Genomic DNA, 24,559 nt, shown 5'->3' on the forward strand with positions numbered 1-24,559 from the left:
AAGCGAATGCATTTGTTGTATGGCTCACAAACCGACAAATGCATACACACACACACATTTGCATTTACTTGCATACGGAATTGCAGTTGCAAAGTTATTTATTTACCGTAATAAACTGCCAGAACCAGCAGCCAAAGCTGTCAACAAGAGTTGGACACACAACAGAGCGCCGGCAAAACTAAATGAGAAGAAAAAAGAATTTCAACTTCTTTGCTGTTGTATGTATGCAGTTATATCGTTGGACTTTGGAAAGTGACTATATTGAGGTTATGTAGAAATCTGAAAATAAAAACAAAGGAAATCAATGGGCACAGAAAGCTTCTAGATTGCGGAAGGGCTTACATTTGAAGAAATGTGCAACTGCCAACGAATAAGCCAAGTGTTTGAAGATACAAGTGAATAGAAATGAGTAAGACTGCAGTGAATTGCTTGCGAGAATGTAATAAATGTTGGAAAGAATAATATTAGAAATGTCACAAAAGTTGAAGCAGGTGATTGCCTGATTGCCCTGCAGCTGTGGTATTTAATCAGAAAGTATGCTGAGTTTAGCAGAGGAAATAGAGTCGGGGTTATAAATAATAAGAAAGTCCAAATGGCAACAAAAGAATAAAATAAATTGTCTTCAATGAATATTCGTCTCAAAAGGAAAGTCTTCTTAAGTTTATTGAGGTTATGTATCAGAGACAAATTATGGAAACCTACCGTTCCAATAGATCAAGAACTATATGTTAGTTGAAACGTAGCTTTCCGAAAACGTAATGAAGTGAACTGTAGAGGAATTCTGAATAAATTGAGCTTTCTATCAGCTATGGTGGTTACATTACCTCCTTAGTACAATCCAAGTATTCACCATGCCCAAAATCTTGCAGAAGATCTGTGAATAGAGGATCTACACGCATAACCATTTCGTCGATTTTAAAGCTTCTTTTGACAGCACGAAAAGGAGCTCACTATAGGCCGCTATGTGTGAATTTGGTATCCCCGCAAAACTAATACGGCTGTGTAAGCAACACTAAAAGCTCCGTCAGGATCAGGAAGGACCGTTACTCACTATCGTGCGACTTTTTTAAGTAAAAATAATACGAGCTGCAGAACTAAATAGAGAAGGTACAACTGCTGATATTGATATCATTGGAAGCAACAACCGCGTCATTAGTTTACTTCTTCCAGACTGGCTAAGGAAGCAAAACAAATGGGTTTGGTGGTGAATGATGACAAGACGAAATATCTTCTGTCATTAAACAAACAGACAGCGCATTCCCGTCTTGGCTCCCACGTCACTGTTGACAGTCATAACTTTGAAGTTATAGATAATTTCGTATACCTAGGCGACCACATCAATCTAGCCCAGGATCACTTTTGTCAAAAAGGTGCTACTTTGGGCAGAGAAGGCAATTGAAAAGTAATGTCCTCTCTCGACGAACCAAATTCTAACTCTACAAGTCGCTTTTCATTCCCGGCAGTTTGCCAGAGAAAGGTTTTTCGGAAGGTTTATGACAAACGATGGAACGTTAAGCTGTACGTTTTATACGACGACATTGACATAGTTCAGCGAAAAAAATACAAAGGCTACGCTGCATAGGTCTTCTTGTCCAAATGAACGAAAACACTCCTGCTTTGAAAGTGTTCGATGCAGTCCTCGCCAGTGAAAGCCTCCACTCCGTTGGAAAGACCAGAGAAATAGACGAATGACGCTATTATCGATGCGGATATAACCCGATAATACGATTTCGACGCCACTTACATACGTACATACAATCCAGAGAAGACTATTAGGATAATTTTCGTAAATAACAGGAAGGAGACTCACTTTAGAATAACTTCGAACTACTACAACAGTAGTTGATTTCCAGCTAATATATTCAACGATTTATGTAAATGCTTTAATCTAATAGCGTTTTTAGACAGCCAAATAAATTGATCAATTTAAATTTAAATCGATAAACCCATTTTTGCCGTTTATGCTGCCGGTTACTCGATTTACGATCAGCTGTTATACATTTTTGTTTTTGCTTTTCATAAGAAGTTGGTAATTTCATCAGCTGATTATGATTTTTCAGCAGCGCCATCTACCATCTAGTACTATTAATGCTATTTTATCAACAAATTCAGCCAATCATAGACAAAGAAGGTAAATAGTACGTTCTTGTCGCAAAGTTGCTTTTGATTTTCAAGTCGATTTAAATTCAATTTGAAATAAATGGAGATTTTATTTTGTATTGTAAATCGATATCAATAAGCGTTTAAATCGAGCAGAGGTCGGTAAATTGATCAATTTGCTTCTGTCTAAAAACGCTATAACGTAATCTTGTTCCAAGAATAGTTCCGATTTCAGACGAACTGAACAAGTATATTTAATTAAATGCTATTGAGAAACGATAAGCTCGCCAGCTGATCCAGTCCCGACATCGCAAGTAAATATACAGAATATATACTAACGTATCCTAAATGAATTCAGTTCTCTGAGGACAGGCAGTATTTTGAAATACCTCGTCTTCTAAGAAAAGTTTAGTACAATGTCACATCTTTGTCTAGTAATGACTTAATGAACTATGTTCTAAACCAATTATTGTTCTCACATGTTTCAGAAGCGGAAAGGAAGAAAGAGAATTTCATAGCTACCTCATACAAATATTTATATGTGCATTTTTGTTTTTGTTTATATTTCTTGTTTAATCTTATTTTTTAAAATTCGGTAAATATAAATCGTGTAACAAAGGCATAAACAACCTTAATGATCGGTGCGAAAGGATGATTCGACGGCTAGCAGTTGCGGACTTGATAAGCGCGGTTAAATATGGACCTAGTTAAAACGGAAAATCACAATAAATATAATTTTTCCAATTATACATAAAAATCAGTTTCTCAAACACATCTCCATGGCACCTAAACCACCGCTAAAGAAGAGCACAATAAAGCACATTTGCGGTTTGCAAATAAATACGATTTCCTGGCCGATGATTGATAGAATATAGTATTTAGTGACGAAAACAAATTAAATTTAGTCAGCTGAGATCATTGCAAGACATGTTGGAGAGATTTCCATCAGGAACGACACCTTAAATTAGCCAACATTCTTCAATATGGATGGGAGGCTGTGTAAAATTTGCATGTACTCGTACTGTATATACAGAGGTAGTCAAAATTATTTACACAAATTATAAACTCTATTATCCTGTTCTTATTTAACGATAATTTTAAAAGTTTAATGTTCAGTATAAGTTCCTATTCTAAGGCGATAAATTCATAATTGGTTACATTAGCATTGGCATCAATAACAGCCTGCTTTATGGTCCGAATTGATTCAACCCAATTGTGCGCTAAGTTAACTGTTAATTTTGACCAAATGTCGGTAATTTCGGCGTTTTCGGTTATTATATCAATTGTCCTATGATATTTAACGAAAGACCAAACATTTTCACTAAAGTTTTGGTGAGGGCTGTGCGGAGGTCAACTTGATTTGCTTCCTTTAAAACTTGTGTAGGTAAAGATCCTTTATGAAATGGAGCATTATCCTTTTGTAAAATATTGTCAATAGTTGGAAAAGGGCGACGGACCACTAGAATGGCATGGTTATATGAATTCTGATATATCCGGATGATTTAGGGTCCCTAAATTAGTACCAAATCTTCAAAACAGAAGTAAGGAAAATTTCCAAAAAAATTTGCATGGTTAATGCATAAAGCGTTTACTAAAGAAGCCCTGGAACAAAAAATCAGCCTAATCTGCCCACGACAGGCTTTATGATGCATTTTAAGGCAAATGAGAAGCATATCGCTTTTTTGGTTTCGGAAATATAACTTTCATGGTTTCGGAAGTGGTCAACTTTACGCACAACGAAGGTATTTATGTTACTATTTTTAAATGTCCTTAACAGTGTAGCATCATTGACTGTTCATGCAATATGCTGATTCGATGATGCTGCAATATTAAGAGGTCTAATTGTGGGATTTTGTATGACAGTTCCTACTAATCTTCTGCATTCTCTTTGAGTTATCACAGGTTTCCGCCCAATTATCTTTAAATTGTCCTTGCAATACTTCGTTTCCTTCTTTTTAATAACATTATAAACAGTATTCCTTTAAATTCTATAAATTTTAACTAACTCCGAAGCCTAAACCCGAGTCTTAAACTTAGTAACGGTCTCCAATCTAGTTACAGTCGATAATTCCTTTGTTTTCGATATTTTATTTACCAATTTTTATATTTTAAGGCTGAGTTAGGTTGTTAAGAATGCAATAGAATCAAATTACTACTTTTGATCAAACCAAATCCAAGGAAAAAAGCCTAATTCGCCGTGTGTAAATACTTTTGACGCAAAAAAATGTGTGTAAATACTTTTGACTACTGCGAGTCCTCAGTTCATTTGCTTATTTCTCCGCCATATTTCTAGCTATTCTAACCAAACTGACTTCATTCGCTCAGGAATAGATCAAGGTTTACAACAACATAGCATTTAGCATTTTATCCTGCGACAACAACAACAACAAGCCAAATCAAGAAATTTTAATCATTTTAACACTCTTGAGCGAATAAAATTTTTACAAACGAAAGTATGTATATAAACATATTCTTAAATTCGTTAAATCATAATGAATGACGAATCGAACAACCAACTGGTATAAAACCAATATACTGGTATAATCAAAGGATATAGAAAGAAAACTTTATAATACTTCATTGAGGTAATCATATATACTCTTTTATTAAATTTGACTGCGCATATTGCTTTCACACAATAATTTTTGGATGGGATCAGAGTCGAGATTACACGAATACAATTTTAACAGACGTATACCGAAACGAGTCCCTTAATAAAATAAGCGATTTCTCATGTCTTCATTGTTATTTTCATAACCCAGACAATGTTATATACAGCCATAGAATAAAAGATTCGTTTTAATTTTTAAACAACTCCATACTTTAATCACCATATAAATTTAAATTAGCGACCTTCTCAAAAAAATGCCATCAACTAAGAAATTACACAGACTAGTTAAGTAAGTATGACTGAGCGGAAAATAGTTACACAAAAGCTGAATACCCCTACTTACTACAAATTAAACGAGAGACAAGTAAGAAAAAAGGGAAAAATCATATGCCATGGATAAAAATGCTGTACGCCCACTTCACTTGCCCTACCGCCCACTTTTCCAACTGTCATTAGTAGTAAGTGCGTTTGCGGCTTGCAAATGAATTTCCCAATGCTCAGAGAGTGAGACGAAGCGTTGCAACACAAATTTTACGCCCACAGAAGCCGCAAAATGAAACTGAGAAAAAGCGAAGAACTCAAATTTTTCCTCAACAAGTGAAACTAGAAGAAAGAAAAATTCTATGAAAAACTGTTAATGATTATGACAGTTAGTTGTGTGGGTGTGTATGTCAGAGTGCTGCGAACATTTATATGCTGTCTGCTTGGCATTTTTGAGGAAGTTTTGGTTTCCTCATTAAAGCTACTCAGGAAGAATATAATTATTTTTTCAACTATTAAAGCATTTGCTTGTTTTCTCCTTTATTTTTTTATGCTCTTTAAGTTTTTAAGCACTTTAAGTGCTTTGAAGGGTGTTGAATATATTTTGTTATATCATTCGTCTACTGCAGATGTCCGCAATCCCCGAGAATTTGTTGAATATTACCAAGAGCAGTTCTTGACTGGCATAATTTTTTGGCGGATTTTCTTCTCTCTTCTCTTTTTCTTCTGTTTATCCAACAAATAGAGAGTCCTACCGAAATGTCTTAATAAATAAGGTCTTTCACAAAAGGTTCCCCCTATAAGTATATTGTATGTTGATCTTACTAAAGGGTGATCCATTTCGAGATTCCCTACTTTTTTAACGAAAAAAACACAGAAAATTCGATTTAATCGGGAATGTTTATTATCATTCGAAATAATCTTCTTTGGGATTTATTTTTTTTTAAGAATCTCTCTTTTAAATGTTGGCCGTGGCTACGTCTCAGAGTCCGCTGAGTCCAATTTTCGATGACTCTTTCAAGCATTTCGACTGGTAAATGGCGAATGCCGTAAGCGATGTTTTGCTCCAATGCCTGAATCTAACCGGGATTGTCCACATTGATTCAAGACTTTACATATCCCCACAGGAAGGAGTCTAATGGTGTGATATCACACGATCTTGGTGGCCAATCGAACGGTCCAAAACGTGAAATTATCTGCACCGGCCCACAAGCCACGCCAAATTGTTGTTTTTTCTGGATGAATCTCTTCAGGTTGCTCTTTGTCCCAAATGAGGCAATAAGCATCTCGAAATCGATCAAAACCCATTCCGTTTTCAGGTGATATACAAGATCGGTTTGGATAGAAAAAGAAAATTTGAAAATTGGAAAAAAATGTAAGTACACGAAGGCGAACCATTAAGTTCGATTTTAGAAATGTATGAAAGTAAAAGCTGAAAAAGCTAGCACTTTTTATAAGAGATCTATTCAAAAATTACCAAGCAAAACAAATATGGTCTCAGACTGTGATTAGCGATGATATAGTTTAGTCTATCCCAAGATTTCTCTCACTCACTTGGGTGTCAAGGATTTTAGATTCGCTAATTACTAAGCAAAGCCGACTTCAATTTAATTCTTTCAAATAGCACTAAATGGGCGACCACTAAAAATACCCAAGCTAAAGCTTAAGCGTTCTATAAATAAACCGCCAGTCACAGCCCACTTGTGTACTCTTGTGTATTTTTTAAGTATTTCTATTTTTGCGCCAACAACTTTCAATATCAAGCAACATTTCCTGCTAAATGAATTGCAAAGGACAGCACTAATGACAAAACAAGCTGCCACAGCAACAACAACCACAAACCAAACAACCATGGGCTACTCACTGCTGATCAGCGCAACGTTGAATCACTGAAGCCGGGAGTGAAGCAGCCCAAGTCAAATGGCAGCAGCAAAGCGAGGGTGCACAAAATCACTACAGATAATGACGATAAAAGCGATAATGATATTTTTACTGCTTGCAATGCTGAAAGTGAGTAAAGGAAATTGCAAAAGAGATTGCGAAAAAAATATTGCAAAACCCTTGCAAACACCTACACTCTACTCTGCATTAGAGTGGGCGAGCGGCAAATATAGCATAACAACTGAAAAAATCAAAGCTATCAACTACATTGGCCGCAGAGGATTTCCTGTTGCCTGGTACACCAACTAGCCTAGGTCGACACTGAGTGGCAGCAACGTAAACTATTTGAACAGCAATGTCAATGTGTGGGAAGTACGTGTAAGCAGTTTGGAGATTGTGGAAGGTGGACACCACAGCATATTTGTAATATTTTTTGTATGCATATTAGGGTGGTCCGTAGACTCCAAATTTATTAATTTTTAGTCTCTTTGCATAAATTGATATTATTTTTTTACCGATTAGAAACTCTAACAATCGAAAATCTGTCAAGTCTAGATAAAAAAATAATAATTTTAAATTTTTTTGGTTATGTATTTTTCTTGCATTTATAAACCACCCTACATAGAAGAGGTTACGTTAAAAAATCCATTACAATTATTTCCAAAATTTTTATAAACCACCATATTTCCATAACATTTATAAACTTTCTTGCGACATGTTAAGTTTAAAACTCACTTTTTTAATTTTCCCAACATTTATGAATCACTTAAATACACAGAGAATTATTTTAATCAATCAGTTTTAAGCACAACATCTCAAAAAGTAAATTTTGTCTTTTTTTTAATTTCACCCTACATTTAAGGACCACCCTATGATGTTGAGTTTATGGTTAAAAACGTGGTTTCAATGTTTTTCTTCCACTTATAGACCTATACTATTCTACTTATAAAATAAGTTTAAAAATTATTTTTGAAATTTTTCTAAAAATTCTTCTTAAATTTTTGTTTGAAATTTATGAACCACCCTATTGCATAGAGCCAAAAAATCAATTTTGAATTCTTATATACCATCCTACCATGTAGAGATTATATTAAAAAAACATTTTTCTAATATTAAAGGACCACCCTTAACTCCATTAAAATTTTTTTCAACATACGAGTATAAAGACCACCCTAATGCGATGTAGCGTGTAATTCCTTATACTTGTTTCATTTTTTTATGTTCGAATTTTTTTCCAAATTCTTTACACTTGGCAAGCAAAACCGAAAATTGGCTGACTGCGGCAATCTGCACAAGTTTGCAGCCTCTCCCACTGCTACTGCTGCTAAGCTTGTTGACAGTGTAAAGCGCTTAAAATCGACCAGAATAAGCGCCTATGATTTTTCGATGTTTTTTGCATGTCCACTTTGCTGTTTTTCTTTTTTTGTGCCTCATTTGTAGTTTCTTGTTTTCGAAATGTTTTTTGGTTTTTTAGTTTTCAATTTTGCGATCTCTGCTTTTCGGACAAGTGGCACACATTTGTAGATACAGCGTCGCATTTTCGGTTTTCTTTTATTATTATTTTTTATATTTTTAGCTGTTTTTGTTATGCTCCCTTCTTTACGAAATTATGCTGCCAGTGAATTTGATTGGATTTACGTTAAATTAAATTTTACGCTTGCACAGCAACATTGCCAAGTTGCCACTACGACTTACTATGTTATCCATATATGCTGCATGTCTATAGACATACATGTGTGAATGTATGTGAATATACCCGTGTATAACAGTATGCATTCATACGCCCCCTAGTAAAATGGTAGTTATTTTAGTGGGTGCGCTGTAGTACTTTTGGCGGTGAGTGAGTGACTGATGTCGCTTGAAATTAAACTCGATTGTACGCTTGACATCTGCCGGACATGTTTGAAAATTGTCGAAATTTAATTTTTGCAGTTTATATGTTCGTGCAAATGCACTGGCAATATGCTTGCATGTACGTGTAGTGTGGACTTGGATGTAGAAATTGTATAAAAGCAATAAAAGTGTAGGGTTGCCAAATATTTTTGAGTGTAATATAAATATGATTCAATATGTTCGATTTCGGGTATTATTCAGCATGCGTAAGGCCCCAGACAAAGAAGGTATCTTTGGCCCTAAGGTTGGGCAATATAGCCTTGGGTCGCCTCGAACAGCGGCCTAAGATTTCGAGAGCCACACGATCCGTCCGCGAAAGATATCTGGAGATGAGGACGGAAGAGATGCGCTTTTTTAGATGCAAAAGCAGGAACAAGAAAAACGCCAGCAAGTGGAGATCAATATGTGTAGAGACAGGAATGATGCTCGGAAATTCTACCAGAAAGTAAATCATCTGACCTGTTGTTTTAAGCCCGAATTATCGGCCTGAAGAGATGAACACGGCGATCTGGTAACAGATGCACAGGGCGTACTGAAAACATGGGATTACCACTTTTCTAAATTGCTTTCGCAAAAATCGTCTCCTATGGAGAAGTGAACCCTGAGTTCATAATCGAGAACGATGGTATTGATATACCGATACCTAGCCATGAAGAAGTCCGCACCGCTATACAGCAAGTTTAGAACAACAAGGCGGCAGGCGGAGATGAGTTGATAGGGAGAATGCTTCTACTCATCTGCAGATTATGGCTAGAAAAAAGCATGCCCAATGATTGGATTATCGGTATAGTATGCCCTGTCTTGAGTAAAAGTGACCCAACGATTTGCGCCAACTACTGAATGGGCCTCATATGTGCGCCAAATCCTGGAAAACACTAGATAATATGAAATCGACACTCGCCATCTCTTTGCCAATTACAAGGCGACTTTGGATAGCCTGATAAGGGATCTTGTATCTAATGCATTGTTTAAGCTTGGTGTACCGTAGCGCCATTAACGTAAGTACGGATTTATCCGAATCTTTTGCTAACAGGCGAGGTATCAGACAAGTCGACCCCTTATCTTGTGACCTCTTCAACTTTGTCATGGAGTATATTTTACGCAGAGCAGGGTTCATCGGTCGAGCACATAATTGGGCGTAGATAGCAGGATGTATCTGAAGGTTTTGCAGCCAAAATAGTTCTGAGAGTCAATGAGGACAAGACGAAGTATATATTTGTTACCACAAGAAATATTAAAGAGGACGAGCTAGTAGAGGGAGACTATATTTTCGAAGCAATCAAGAACTTTGTGTATCTTGCGCCGTTATTAATTAAGGAAGAAAGGTAATGAAAAAATTCGAAATTAGGAGTTAGTAACTTAACCATAAACGAGAATCATAATAATAATTTATTAAAAAAAATGTAAATTTAGTATTTGTTTTCGAATATGAAAAGTTGCATAGTGAAAATCATACACTTCAAATAGGTTATCACATACAACTTTTGGTATTTTTAAAAGTCTACAGCTTTATTTTGTACTTCTACCAAGGTTATACTTAACTGGCTCCAGACTAACAGTAACACCAACCAGAATGAGAGAGTATATGAGCTTTGGCTTCAGGGACTCTATACTAAAACATCTTTGAAAAGCTGAGGATTTGATTCAAATCCTCGGAGACTCGAACACTTATGTTTATCTTTTGTCAAAGTCGTAATATTTGTATTATGTGAATTTTGCAAAGAATTACTTGACAAGCTGTATATTGCTGCGGAATTTGAACAAAAGTGTTTTTGTAAACTCATTCTTGACATACTCAATGTATAAAGGTATAAGGAGAGATCGTCTTTGTTTGAGATTAAAGTTGGTAAGATTTCACCATACTTGCTGTTCCTAATTGGATTTTGCCCATAGCTACATTTTCTGAAAATAATTAAAATTAATTCATAGTATTCGATATTGGGTTACATTCCCTCTATGGAGGAATTAGAAACCAGATATTATCTAGAGTGTATGACAATTATCGACTATGAATATCCAGCGAAATATTATTATTTAATTTGTGTTTATTACTACATTTATATAAGTTCTTAAACCAATATAATTAAATTTAATATTACTTATTAAACAATTTTTTTTCACAATATCTTACCTCACAGTGTTGCAATATTTTCTCAACTTTTCCAATTTTTCTAATTTTCTTATTGCTGTTGTGGTTTTCGCTAGATCATCCACTTGCTGTTGGTAACACCAAAAACACCTGCTTTTGTTGTTGCAATTGTGGACTTTCACTCGAGCGCGCTGTTGTTGGTTGCCACTTAAATCCCGCTGGTTGTGGTTTAGCTAATTTGAAAGCAACATTTAAATGAGAACACAATGTTTGAAATGATTGTTCCATAATTTCAGTTACGATTCTATGATGGAAATTCGTTCATGTGCTAAACGTGGCATGAAGATGTCGTATGACTTGTGAGAAGTTAAGAAATATTATTTTTATAGTTTTAATATTTTAAAGAGATTTATGTTATGAAACATGAGGGTTGCATTTTTTGAGAGTTCTCTATGTAAGAAACGAAAATTTTTAGTTGATGATTTTTAGAGAAGTTATTAGTTGTTTTAGTTGAATATTACTTTTAGTGAGCAAGACATTTTATTTACGATTTTTTTTGTGAAATTTTTATGTTCAAATTTAGTGCTTTCGTTTAAAGTGTGCAGAGTTGCATTTGCTTTAACAGCAGAGTTGTATTTTTCAGAAGCCAATTATGTTTTGAAAATATTTTTTTTTTGCGAGTGTGCTAGACGAAAGCTGATGAGAGAGTATTTTTGTAAAAAGTTGTTGCTACAAATGCTTTTAAAAAATTTATTTTCATTTTACAAATATTTTTTCATTATTTAACTGTGTCATTCACTAAAAATGACGTATATATTTACAACTATATTTTTATGAACACGCGGTTGCACATGATTTATTTCCTATATGCTTTAATGATATTTATGGTTTTAGTCTGTATTCTTTATTTTTGTTTTTGCAATTGTATTTAGTATTGTTTTTGATTTTATTTGCATTTATTTAAAGTGTGTATATTTTATGACATACTGTGCGCACGATTTTAAATCATTTGATTTATGTATATTTTTATAATGATTTCTTTTTGTTTTTGGTTTTCAAATTTATTTTGTGGTTTGCGATATTTACAGGCGCATTGATGAGTTGTATGCTATGGAAGAGACAGAAAGAGAAATAGAGCGTTATGAGTAAGAAAATAGTAAATCATTTCATTTTTTTTTTTTGTTTCAGTGAATTGATGATTTGCTTGTTGTTATTGTTATTATGACAATTGTTGTTTGCGCATTTTATTAATAAATTATGCATTTATTTGCGTTCATGAATATTTGATATGCGTTAACTATTTACCAACACACAATACTGTATTTGTGAAAATTTATGCTGCCATGTTTGCTGAGGCGAAAACCGAAAGCCAAACTCATAAATTCTAAATGACAAATAGCACAAATGGCGAGAAAGAATCACAAAAATGCAAAACAAAAGTGTAAACAAGTCAACAATGAAGAATTCAATGCCAGCGAGTGCGTGGTCTACGAGAGCGAAGTGCAAAAAAACTTAACAATTCAAAGTACAGTGAAGTGAAAAAAATTAAAATGCAAAAAAAATTAATTCAATTTAAAATAAAAATTTCAGTATTTACGCCTCAAATAATTTTTAAAATTTTTGAATCAATTAAAATATTCACAATTCTCAACGAGAATCACTAATAAATATATAATTACTAATGCATTACTACAAGGAGCACTTTAGTACAATAGATTTTCAAAAAAAAGTTAGAAAAAAAAGCCTTAAAGCATAACAAAATTGATTACACTGGTTGACACAAAAAATGATACAAAGATCAGACAATGAATTCTTATAGGATTTTCATCGCTGAACATGAATATAACCTCCAAAAGTGCCCATCACGTCGAGATTTTGAGCAAAATGGACTCAAAGTCTCAAAAAACCCTGTTTTTGACATTTTTTGATCACGTGTAGAGAATTATGCTGACGTGCTAGAAGTCTCTAATTAGGCTTAAATTGAAGCTTAAACTGTCAACTATAAGAATCAAATCGAAAAAGTTCTGAATCAGTCAAACATTTTCATATAGCACAACTTTTTCATTAATATGCAAGAGTGCCCTAGTGTACCGCTCTATGAGTGCAAGTAGAGCGCGCGCGCACATGAAAAAGTTGTGCTATATGCAATTTTTTGACTGATTCAGAACTTTTTCGATTTGATTCTTATAGTTGACAGTTTAAGCTTGCATTTAAGCCTAATTAGAGATTTACACGTGATCAAAAAATGTCAAAAACAGGGTTTTTTGAGACTTTGAGTCCATTTTGCTCAAAATCTCGACGTGATGGGCACTTTTGGAGGTCGTGTTCAGCGATGAAAATCCTATAAGAATATCATTGTCTGATCTTTGTATCAGAGAAAAAGTTAGTTTTTGTCGACCAGTGTTATATTCTGGTGTTTACACAATTTTTAGCCGAATTTTTCAATTAAAATACAGACGATACTTAGTGATTGGATAAAAATTAAAAAAAAAAAAACTTTATTTTCGTGCTTTATTTGCCAATGGTTACAAATTCCTAACCATTTAAGATATCAACTTTCACTTCTGGGTGAAATACTCTAAAGCTTTACTAAGTTTTTACCTAAAGCTGTGGTGCAGTATGGCCAACAAATCAGCTTATGCTTGTTTTTCATTAATTATAATCTAAAACGTTATTCTAACCTTAGCTTGATAGCTTTCACATTTGTATTAAATACGCAATTGAAGCTTTCATGAGCTTCTATCAACAGTCTTAGTTTGATACTAGTTTTTGTGGAAAATCGTTAGGATTTTTAATAAAACTTATAAAAACGTATGAGCTTTTTTCAACTGTTGAGGTAGAGACTAGTTTTTAACGCAAATCGTTAGGATTTTTAATAAAACGTATGAGCTTTCATGAGATTCTATCAGCAGTCTATGGTAGAGACTAGTGTTTGATGAAAATCGTTAGGAATTTTAATAAAACGCGTGAGCTTTCATGAGCTTTTATCAATAGTCCAAGGTAGCTATCAGATTTTTATTGAAATCGTTAAATATTTTAATAAAAAGCTTAAGCTTTTATCAACAGTCTAAGGTAGAGACAAGTTTTCGATGAAAATATTTAGAATTTTAATAAAACGCATGAGCTTTCATGAACTTTCAACAACAAACTAAGGTAAAAACTAGTTTTTGATGAAAATCGTTAGGAATTTAGGAGGTAATAACACTCATGAGCTTTTATCAACAGTCTAAGATAGAGAATAGTTTTTGATACAAATATGTAAATATGTAATAATGATTTTTAATTAACTCTATGAGCTTTCATCAACAATTTTAAGCAGTACAATTAAATTAAACTAAAAACTCAAAAAAATCCTTTCTTATTACTAATAAAAACAATGTCAAACTTTACTTTTCCCAGTTTTTTTGTTTTGTTTCGCAAATGCCCCATAATGTGGTGCCAAAGGTATTAGAAATGGAATACATATCGGAAAGCTGTCATTGCCGCCGAATGCTTTATGGCTTTGTTTATGTTGTTTTGACTTCTACTCGATGCATTGCTGCAGCCAGTTTTCTTCAAGGGCATACAAGAGCACCAAAGACGTAGCAATCCGGATGCAGGTAGCAACACACATACCTAGATACATGCTAACTTCAACTAAAGCTTCGCACTAAATCTACAACAATTTGCACTTTTCAACGCAAGCAAACGCAACTATTTCAAGGTTTCACGTTGTTTGTGCCGACTTGGCAAAATACTTGAAAATATATTGTCATATTGCCGTGGAAATTGAAGAATATTTATGGTTTAACTTGTAAAGTGAATGTAAACAATAACACGTTTTAAGCGTGCGACCTTTACACCTTTACTTGTTAGCTGAGCATTTTACGTTTTGGCGGAAATAACAAATCGCATGAAAAATTGCGTTGTCTTCTTATCTGCTTGAGGAAACATTTTTCTCCGGAGGTTAAGTTTTCAAAACTTTTGGGTTTGAAAAGCTTAATAATATTCTTAACAAGTTTAAATGAAATACTGCTTCAAGGATAAGAAGAGGCTGAATATCTGAATATCTTTAATAAGAGCCTTTATTTATGAAGTAAAATCAAAATCATGATATTTAATAATCGAAAAAGAAGAAATTATATGAGGAATGTCTCGATTACGTGTCAATTTGATATTATTTCACTTCGTCGACCACTTAAGATAATCTTACTAATGAAACTCGTTTCTTAGGGCCCATAGGCTATCGGGTGATCCAAGTAGAGGTACTTTTCCAATAGCAATTTTTTGACAGATCACGCGGTAGTCGTGTCAAGCTTGCATGTTATTTTTGTTATTGTTGTTTAGCATTTCATCATGGAAAGATTAACGCCGCAACGCCGTATACCGCGAGCTTCGCTCAACTTACGATCAACATAGTCAGCCTACTGAGCGTAATATTCGCATAACCATTAAACATCTTGAGATCCCGTATTCTTTATTAGATAATATTTGAAAGCTGAACAAAGAAAGTAACAATCTTCTATAAGAGTGTACGCCGATGATATCGATATCATTGGAACCAACACCCGCGCCGTTAGTTCTGCTTTTTCCCGCCTGGATAGGGAAGCGAAGCGAATGGGTCTGGTGGTGAACGAGGACAAGACAAAAAATCTCCTGTCATCAAACAAACAGTCAGCGCATTCGCGTCTTGGTTCCCACTTCACTGTTGACAGTCATAACTTTGAAGTTGTAGATTATTTCGTATACCTAGGCACCAGCATCAACACCGATAATAATGTCAGCCTTGAAATCCAACACAGAATCACTCTTGCCAACAGGTGTTACTATGGACTGAGTAGGCAATTGAAAAGTAAAGTCCTTTCTCGACGAACAAAAACTAAACTCTACAAGTCCCTCATCATTCCCGTCCTACTTTATGGTGCAGAAGCGTGGACGGTGTCAACATCCGATGAGACGGCACTAGGAGTTTTCGATAGAAAGGTTTTTGCGGAAAATTTATGGTCCCTTGGTATTGGCAACGGCGAATACCGCAGACGATGGAATGATGAGCTGTATGTGTTATTCGACGACATAGACATAGTCGAGCGAACAAAGGCTTGAAAGTTTTCGATGCAGTACCCGCTGGTGGAAGCCGAGGAAGAGGGAGACCTCCACTCCAATGTAAGGACCAGGTGGATAGGGACCTGTCTTCGTTTGGTATAACCAATTGGCGCCAAACTGCCAAAAGGAGATATGCGTGGCGCGCTGTTGTGGACTCGGCTATAACCGCATAAGCGGCGTATACGCCAGTCAAGAAGAGAAGAAGAAGAGACCACGTCCAGCACGCAGTGAAGAAAATATACCAGCCGTAGCTGAGAGTGTACACGAAGACTTTGCAGGGTCGATTCGGAGCCGTTCGCAGCAATTCGAACTGACGTATGCAACGACATGGCGCTTTTTTCTACTGTGTCCTACATTGAAAGCTTACAAAATACAGCTGGTGCCGCTCGACCTTCTCAAGGGACATCGCTTCGCTCTATGGACTCTTGAAAAGTTCTAAGAAGATCCGACGTTTTTGAGCCAAATTCTGTTTAGCGATGAGACCCATTTTTTGCTTAATTTGGGACGAAGAATGACCTGATGACATTCAAGAGCTGCCATTTCATCCAGAAAGAAAAACGGTTTGCTGTGGTTTGTGGACCCTCGAAAAGGATCACCCTTTATTTATTTCATCTCCTGAGTTAAAAACTTAAATATTTCCGTTGGTCATTGTTATGAATATTAACCTTATTTATATCTGGAACTCGCTGCAAAACTCATTCAATCCAACTAAAATAGGCAAATAGTAGGATATTCCTTTTGAGTTTACTTCAACCAGCGATCTGAAATTCTAGACCCACCTAAGTGATGCTGTATCACCAATATTGAAATAAAGATTCCCACCCCATAACATAATTGAAGTTCGTCCAGAATCTTCTCTGGACTAAAAGTTAATATAATTCTAGACCCATCTTTGAAATGACGAAGTATCTTAAGTATACATTAACTTGAGTAAAAATTTATTATTTGAGCTTGGGTCATCAGAAGTATTGGTCCGAGTATTTTTTTAAAGAGATAGATAGAGTATATAGTGTCCAGCAGTGTCGAGTGTACTAAGTTGAGTATTTCTTTTTAGATTTAGTGAGTTCTAGTACGTATCATAATATCCAGATACTGTATTATAGATGCAATTATAGTTCACTCCTGAAGATTTTATTGATATATTTTAAGGTTCTGAACCCTCTATAAATATATTATTTAGGGTACTCGGTATCTAACGCATTCACTGCTATAAAAGTGTTCTCAATGTATTCTAGAACGACACAATAAAACGTGAACTCATAGATTCGTATATGTATATTTTCAAAAAAATTTCAAGAGATATTTCAAATCCCAATTAAAGCGGACTACATATTTACACAATGCTTGACTGATTTGGACGTATTTTTTTGAAAACCCGGTTTAAATCAGAAATACTCTTGGAGATATGAATAACTTTGATAGTCACATATTTTTCTTACGATTTCAAAATTTTACACTACTGGGATATGATCAATTAACCCTTATAGCAATATTAAATTGTTCAAAATTTAAAATATTTTTCTCTGACTTGATTTGACTGCAAAAAAATTAGGAACATACATGCTTGAAATTCTTCATAATTTAGAAACTTGCGCATTACCAGTTACACTACTTGGAATTACTTCGCAACACTTGCTAAAATGCCAATACAACTATGCTTTATAATATTTCAAATATTCACTTAATACACAAGTACTATATCATAAAAAAGGTGCAGTAATTTCAATGCCAACAGGTGTTTCAACACACTGCGAAATGAAAGAACGATTGAAGAAAGGCAGACATACGAGCATACGACTGCGCCTAGGCAATGGCAATGCGCTTAAGACCGCTTCAAGTGCAGCACTTGTGGACTCATTGTAAGTATGTATATGAATAATATTTTACTTAGTTACTTAGATATTTTCTTTATGAATTGAATTCCAAAGGCACAAAATCACACACACACACACATGGGTACTCACATATACACACATATACACACATACGAATATAAGCGCATAAATAGAAGAGTAATCCGACTAAGCCACTTGAGTTGCTCAATGCACAAGTAAGCGGCAATCGCCTGCTACCCTTTCAGTTAGCTCACACCCAAGCCCACACACGCTTCGACAGAATTCTTTTGAAAGTGAATTCTTTAGTTTCATTTAGACAGACGGACATATAGCATAGTAGAGCAGTATAAGCGGCCCATAAGCCTAACAAATAACGCAAAAAGGATATTTCATTTTCTGCTTGAGTAATCCTTTTGCTTTTTACACCGCACCGCTGCTCGGCCGCCCTGCGTGCTTTTGTTTTTGCCTTTCATTGCTGAAAGTCAAATGAGTGACATTGGCCTACAGCTGAACGCAGCTGGAGACAAAAGGTTGTATATGAGTTTAATGTGCTCGTAAAAGCTTTGCTTGAAGACAGCCGCTGCTTCTTTTTTGCTGTTATTGCTGCCAGCTAAAAGCTGTAAGGTAAAGTGTAGATGCTTAACATTCAGTTTGACTAAATAAATTTTAGTCGATAAGAAATTTACCCTTTTCGTTTGTGTCGTTCTTTTTGTTTTTAGCTATTTCCTATTTTTTCCTTCAGTCAAACTTCTATTAGTTAGGAAAATTTATGTGCACAGCAAATTGCTTTTGGATACGCAAGAAATTACAGTTATCAACTTATGTGGGCCGCAAGACAACTGATGCCAATTTAATTTGCAATCAAAATGATCAAAAGTAGTTGAAATGGGCAACTCAAATAAGGCAAATACGAAATGAGGCATAATTTAAGAGGAGCAAACGATATTTTAAACAGAACGAAAAACAATGAGTTGTGTAATATATGTATGTGTATTAAAATGGAAAATAAAAAGTTACACCAACTAACAGCAAGCAGCACCGCTATAAAGCAAAATAACGAACCCTAATTATATAAAATATTTTTTTTTTGAGGACCCACAATATGTACACTAATGCACTGTTGGTTTTAGTAAAGATACCCAGTTGGAAATATTTCAATGCAATGAAAGAAGGAAAATTGAAGTAAATTCTAAGGATCAGGTGTCTAAAGTTATTTAACAGCCTTAAAACGATTTAAATCTATCAACGAGTACTTGGAGCACAACGTGTTTTCGCTATTTTATGTCAGAAAAGCGATGGCATTTGAATGCCCAACTGATTGTAATTAGAACAGCTGATTACAAAATGGTTTTGCAGAAGCTTTTAAGCTCGATGAGCTTGTTGGCCTAAGTTAGAACACCTTTCAAATATTATTTTTTAGAAAATATACTTTTAAGATACTCTTACGGCGAAGTCAATGTTTTGATCTGAACAACCTTATATCAGGGCAAATATATATATATCTCTCTAAATCAGGCAAACCTTATTGTGATATTCCTGCATTCAATATCATTCAATATCATCATATAATGATCATCGAAAATTACTTACAATTTTAGTATATTGAAAGAATATTAGAAACCACATAAATTTAACCCATTTCACTCATAACAAATATCAACCTTGGTTATTCTTGAACATTATAACTGAGAAACCAGTTTTTGTCTTTCGCACAGCCAGCTACTCAATTAACGGTCAGCTATTATACAGTTTTGCTTTTATTGTTCATAAGAAGTTGGTAAGTTTCATCAGCTGATTGCTATTTTATCAATAATCACAAACAAACTTATGGGATTAATGTAGCAAAATAAGATTGTTATTTGCATGAAAAATCGATCTAAATCAGCACTTTAATAGAGCAAAAACCGGTTATTTAATCAATTAACTTCCTTGCGAAAAGACAATAACATATTTCATTAATGGTTCCGGTGTGTCGAAGCCAGAAGTCTCTATTGGCAGTTGTAATATATTAATAAATCCTATTATGACTTATAGTGGACTAAATGTTCGTTCCGATCTTTGGCGCTAGTTAATTAGTTAATAGTTTGTCGGAAGTTTGCACTTTAGTAACTTTAGCTATATATACACCATCTATAAACTCAAAACGAGAGCGTTCGAATATTTCCTAAGTACAATTCTACAAATAATGATAAGAAGGATATTATTCAAATTGTAACTGACAGTTGATAGCGCAGGTCCAAGCTAAAAGATTTTACACTGTCCTCGATCGAAATGGTATACCAATATTTACTCTACACGTTTTCAGGAAAATGCGTCATATACATATTTTAATTTTGTTTAATGGAACCTCAAAACAATTCAGTCTAACGATAGATCATACCTAAAAAGCCATCAATTAGAAAATAAGACTTGCAATGCAATGTTTTTCGAGACGACTAGAGGTTTATTTTATCTTGCTTAGGGCTCTGGACTCAACATGAGTGCGTATAAGATTATAACAAAGACAGTATATCGAAAAAACTATGATACATTCTTTGTTGGAAAATCTGTTCTGACTGTTGTAACGTATGTAAGCTAGAATTTGTTCCGGGAAAGTGTTTTCTGACCACGGTAACTTGGTTAGTCAAATAAAGGTTTATTAATGCAACAAAACATGTAAAAGAAAGCGTTGGAAGTTAATTGACTCGATTCAAATGGATTTACTATTGCGAGGTAAGATAGCAACCGCCGTAGGGTCAAAAATTCCTGAGTTACAAAACTTTATTGCAGCATTTACTGGTATTCTTCATGTAAAGGCCATGCGAAGCGTTCTTTCTAGTATAAGAAAGTTTATTATTTGAATATATCGACGGCTATAAAAACTTTGTTCAATATTACAGCTTTGAAATTGATATAATATATGGATTTTCGAAATACGTACTAAGTAAAATCCAGTACTACACCCAGGTAACGTCCCTGGACTACTTTCATGCTACAGAAGATACTCGCGAGCAAAAAACTATTGATGCTGATAAAAAGAACCCCAGCCAGGTACTAACAGTGAACTTGTCTGCAGGGCTTCACTGCAAAAAAATACACACTAGGTAAACAAACAACATTCGTGAATTACAGAGCAGCAGCCGACTCCAAAGGGAGTCTCAACTAGCTGCCGCAACACGCTGACACACATATCCACGCTGAGCGTTGAAAATAAAGTTTACTAACGAATTTAACTTGCCCTAATAGCATTTGCAAGCCAGTCGGCGGGTGGAAAATTTAGGGCTGCTACGTGAAACGTGTATTTTCATGCCAACTCCGTAAGAGAGTGTGTTTGTGTGTGTGTAGACTTACAAACACCGACGCGTAAAACATAAAGAGCAGACTAAAACAACTTGTTTGAAACACGATGCAGACGAGCGGAGGGTTAAATGGGAAACAACAACTGTTTGGCATTTTTTCTAAAGGATGTACGAAAGGTAAAGGAAGCGAGAACACCAAAAGCAATGTGAAAATCTGCATGTGGAATAAATGGCAGAAAAATCAGTTAAAGTTGTAAGTATAGTTGTACTTTCATTTATATACATATACATATATATGTATGTGTCTATGTGCATTTTTATTATTTTGTGTTTTGTTTTTAACTACTTGCGCTTAATTTGTGTCTGCAGCTCCCTTTTGCGTACGCAATTAAGAAAGCAACTGACCTGCGGGATGGGTAATTTAAAAATCTGTTAAAATGTTGATTTTGCTTGAGTGAATTAATTTAACCGACGGCCTCGTAGCATTAGTAGCCAGATGTTGTGAATGCTTCGTGGAATATATTTTATGGTTGTCTTTTAGTTTTTAAAATTGTTGCATAACGTTTTGAAGCATAAATTTAAAGCTCGCGTGCTTTGAATATTTAATAAGAACCAGTTGGGTAAGTGTATACTTAAAGAATTATGCAGCAGAGTAAGTATGTTTAAAGCTCGAACTCACTAGTTTTATTAATATATAAAATCATAATACTTTTCTGACTGGATCTAGAGAGTAACATATTTATCAAGATGGAACAGAATCACTACTCAGTTAGCAGCCGTAGAACTAGATAATTTCGTTTGTAACCATTCATTAGTCGAGTACGCTTCATTAATGACTCTAATAGTTCCATTTTATTAGAGACGAATTTTCTAATTCCTCCTTCTTTGCTTCCAGAGGTATTGAAACGAAAGACCTAGGTCCATATATAGCTTCGTAATCTGACGTCTGATTCTAAAAACCTTTCGGAGAGACCATAAATTTAGTCCATCAGCATATTTTTAACAATAACACATGTATTTATTATTAGCTAATTGACCTTAAACTGAAGGATTCAAACCTCAGCTTTCGACATAAGCGATTCAGCTAAAATTTAAAAAAATAACGAATAGTAATATTTATTTTGGAGTCCAACATTCTGTTTCAATTTAAATCTTAGAACAAAATACCAATCCGAAATATTTAGATATGTTTCCTGTACTCAGCCAACGCTTGGGCAACACAAGAATTTACAATGTCAACAAAACCTCAGACTCGGTCTCACTAGCTTCCTAGAAGGATTACACTGACTATAGTCGGCAAGAGCACTTTTTTGAAGTCAACTTCCGAAAATAAAAATGAATTTATCTAAAGAATTTTATAACATACCCTGTTTTTCGGTCTACCTAACCCACCTATATCATATCCTACGATTTGTTTCGAAGATATGGTCTAAGTATGAAGCAACTATTCTAAGAGTTGGCTTAAAATGAACCTCTAATTAAGGGGTTATATACAGTTAGAATTTTCAAAAAATCGATTTTTTTATTTCATTTTCTTAATGTACATATATTTAAGAATACACACAGAAATTTTCATATCGTTCCGGTGAATATTTTCAAAGTTACAAGCAAATGAAAAATTTGAAAAGGCGTTTCAGAGTGCTTTTAAGTACAAGGTCCAAACTTTAAACGAGTTTTTCTCAAAATGTCTAAAGTTGTATTGATGAAAATAGAGCAACATTGCCATATGTTTTTGACAATTCTTCTATAACTTAAACAACTTAACTGACTCAGTCTTTTCCAACATCTTGAAATGACATTTTTCACAAAGTTTTTTGTTTTAAGTTATATTTGTAAGGTAAGATAAAAATCCTTTATATAACAACGACAAACACAGCGCTTTTTATTTTTCATTCACACTTTTTCGTAACTCTCACTCTACAACAATGAAAAAATAGTAAATCCCACCAACAAGTGCAACGCCCACACCTTTCATTCACTACTTTTCTCTTATGCACCTCCTGATAGACCTCTGTCTGCAGCGGATTGTTCGCCGCTACCGTTGTCCGATTATCCGCTTCGACTACGTGTAGTAAATCCAATCAGTTCGACCTACGCTTGTGCGCCTTTGCCGCCATCAATCGTTCAAATAGCCAACAGAAGTTTCGAAATTAACGCGTGGAAAATAAAGGGGAGTCAGACAGAGATGTAAAGCATATAGGTGATGGTATGCAAGTGTACGTAATCTCTTGTGCTTTTCAATGCATCTTATTTTAACAGCTTTTCAGTGTACTTAATTACATTTCGCCGTATTGAATGAAAGTTAAATTCGGACGGGAAGTATTGAATGCAGGTGTAAAAGATTGCATACTTTTCGGAGCCAACATATTTGAAGTGAACATTTTCTGTGGGCTCAGCGAAGGCTTTGAAACTGTGCACTTCATTGGAATCGGTATTTTAAATAACAAGGCTTTATGGTGGTGTTGGCTTAAATTTGTATAGGAAAAATAATTTATATAGCAACGTATGAAATTTTATATGGTTTTTAGTAAGTCAAATAAAAGTAAGGTTTTCTTAAGAAACTTCTAGAACTCTGTATTAACATTAATAATTTAATAATTTTTCTTTCACAGCGAAATCAGTTATGAGATATGTCGCTTACAACACAATGACGGTCTCATCAGTATCCTCTTGTTGCTACCTCTTATTTTCGGCACGCTTCCCACGCACACAACTTTCTCTACCCATGCATGCACAACTTTTTGCGTGACATTTCGTCGGTCACAATACAGTTTTTTTCTGATTTATTTCTTTTCGCATTTGTGTCATAAGAAAGTTTCACCAACTTGTCCGACGCAGGGTCCGTTCATCATTGCTGTTCGATTGGACGGGCCGTCATGTTGACTTGGCCTTTTTCAACACATTTCTTTTATTTTATTTGTTGTATTTTTCTGGTATTTTTGTTTCGCACGTTGCTGCCGCTGTCTCCGGTTGTCATCTTTGTTGGCGCGCTCTTCATTTTTATTTGCGTTGTCCTTTATTTATATGCCGCTCCCCTCTCTCTCCTACACGCTGCGTCCATATTTATTTTGTAAATTGTAAAAATGTGTATGCGTTTTGTTTTTGTTGTTGTTGCTTGTGACGAGGCAATGCTTCACATTGATGTGCTTATCATGCGTTTTCCACGCTGTTACGCATTTTCATAAGCATTTCACACCTCCACCGGCGATGAGTGCTGTTCATCCATTTTTCCTATCCTTTTGAGTTAGAGTCTGTCTTCACAAGTGTACGTTTTTCGTGTGTTTTTTTAGTATTTTTTAATGATTTCTTAAGAATTTTGATTTGACTGAATTTTATACTCTGATACTTGAACCACTGTTACCAATGAGCACTCCCATAAATAATATTCATTCGATAAAAGCATAAAATCTGTTCTTTAAAAAATTGGGTCAACAAAGCTTATCCAAAAATATCCCTACGAGTCAAAATCCTATAACTAGAATCAATCTTCAAAACAAGAGATCAAAATATATTGCAATCTCTATTTCTT

General features: G+C 34.8%; 1 protein-coding gene across 5 annotated transcripts in view; it reads right to left on the reverse strand.

Moving 5' to 3' along the window:
- The window catches only part of LOC105219235 (neuronal acetylcholine receptor subunit alpha-7), a 585,197-nt gene that overhangs the window by 506,170 nt on the left and 54,468 nt on the right, over positions 1-24,559 (reverse strand). For all 5 annotated transcript variants that reach the window (XM_054228333.1, XM_054228332.1, XM_054228334.1 and 2 more), the window contains exon 2: positions 10,878-11,943. The gene's annotated coding sequence lies outside the window, so the exon portion shown is untranslated. The remainder of the gene's footprint in view (positions 1-10,877; positions 11,944-24,559) is intronic.

The sequence above is a fragment of the Zeugodacus cucurbitae genome, chromosome 3, assembly GCF_028554725.1.
Source record: "Zeugodacus cucurbitae isolate PBARC_wt_2022May chromosome 3, idZeuCucr1.2, whole genome shotgun sequence".
Taxonomy (NCBI): domain Eukaryota; kingdom Metazoa; phylum Arthropoda; class Insecta; order Diptera; family Tephritidae; genus Zeugodacus; species Zeugodacus cucurbitae.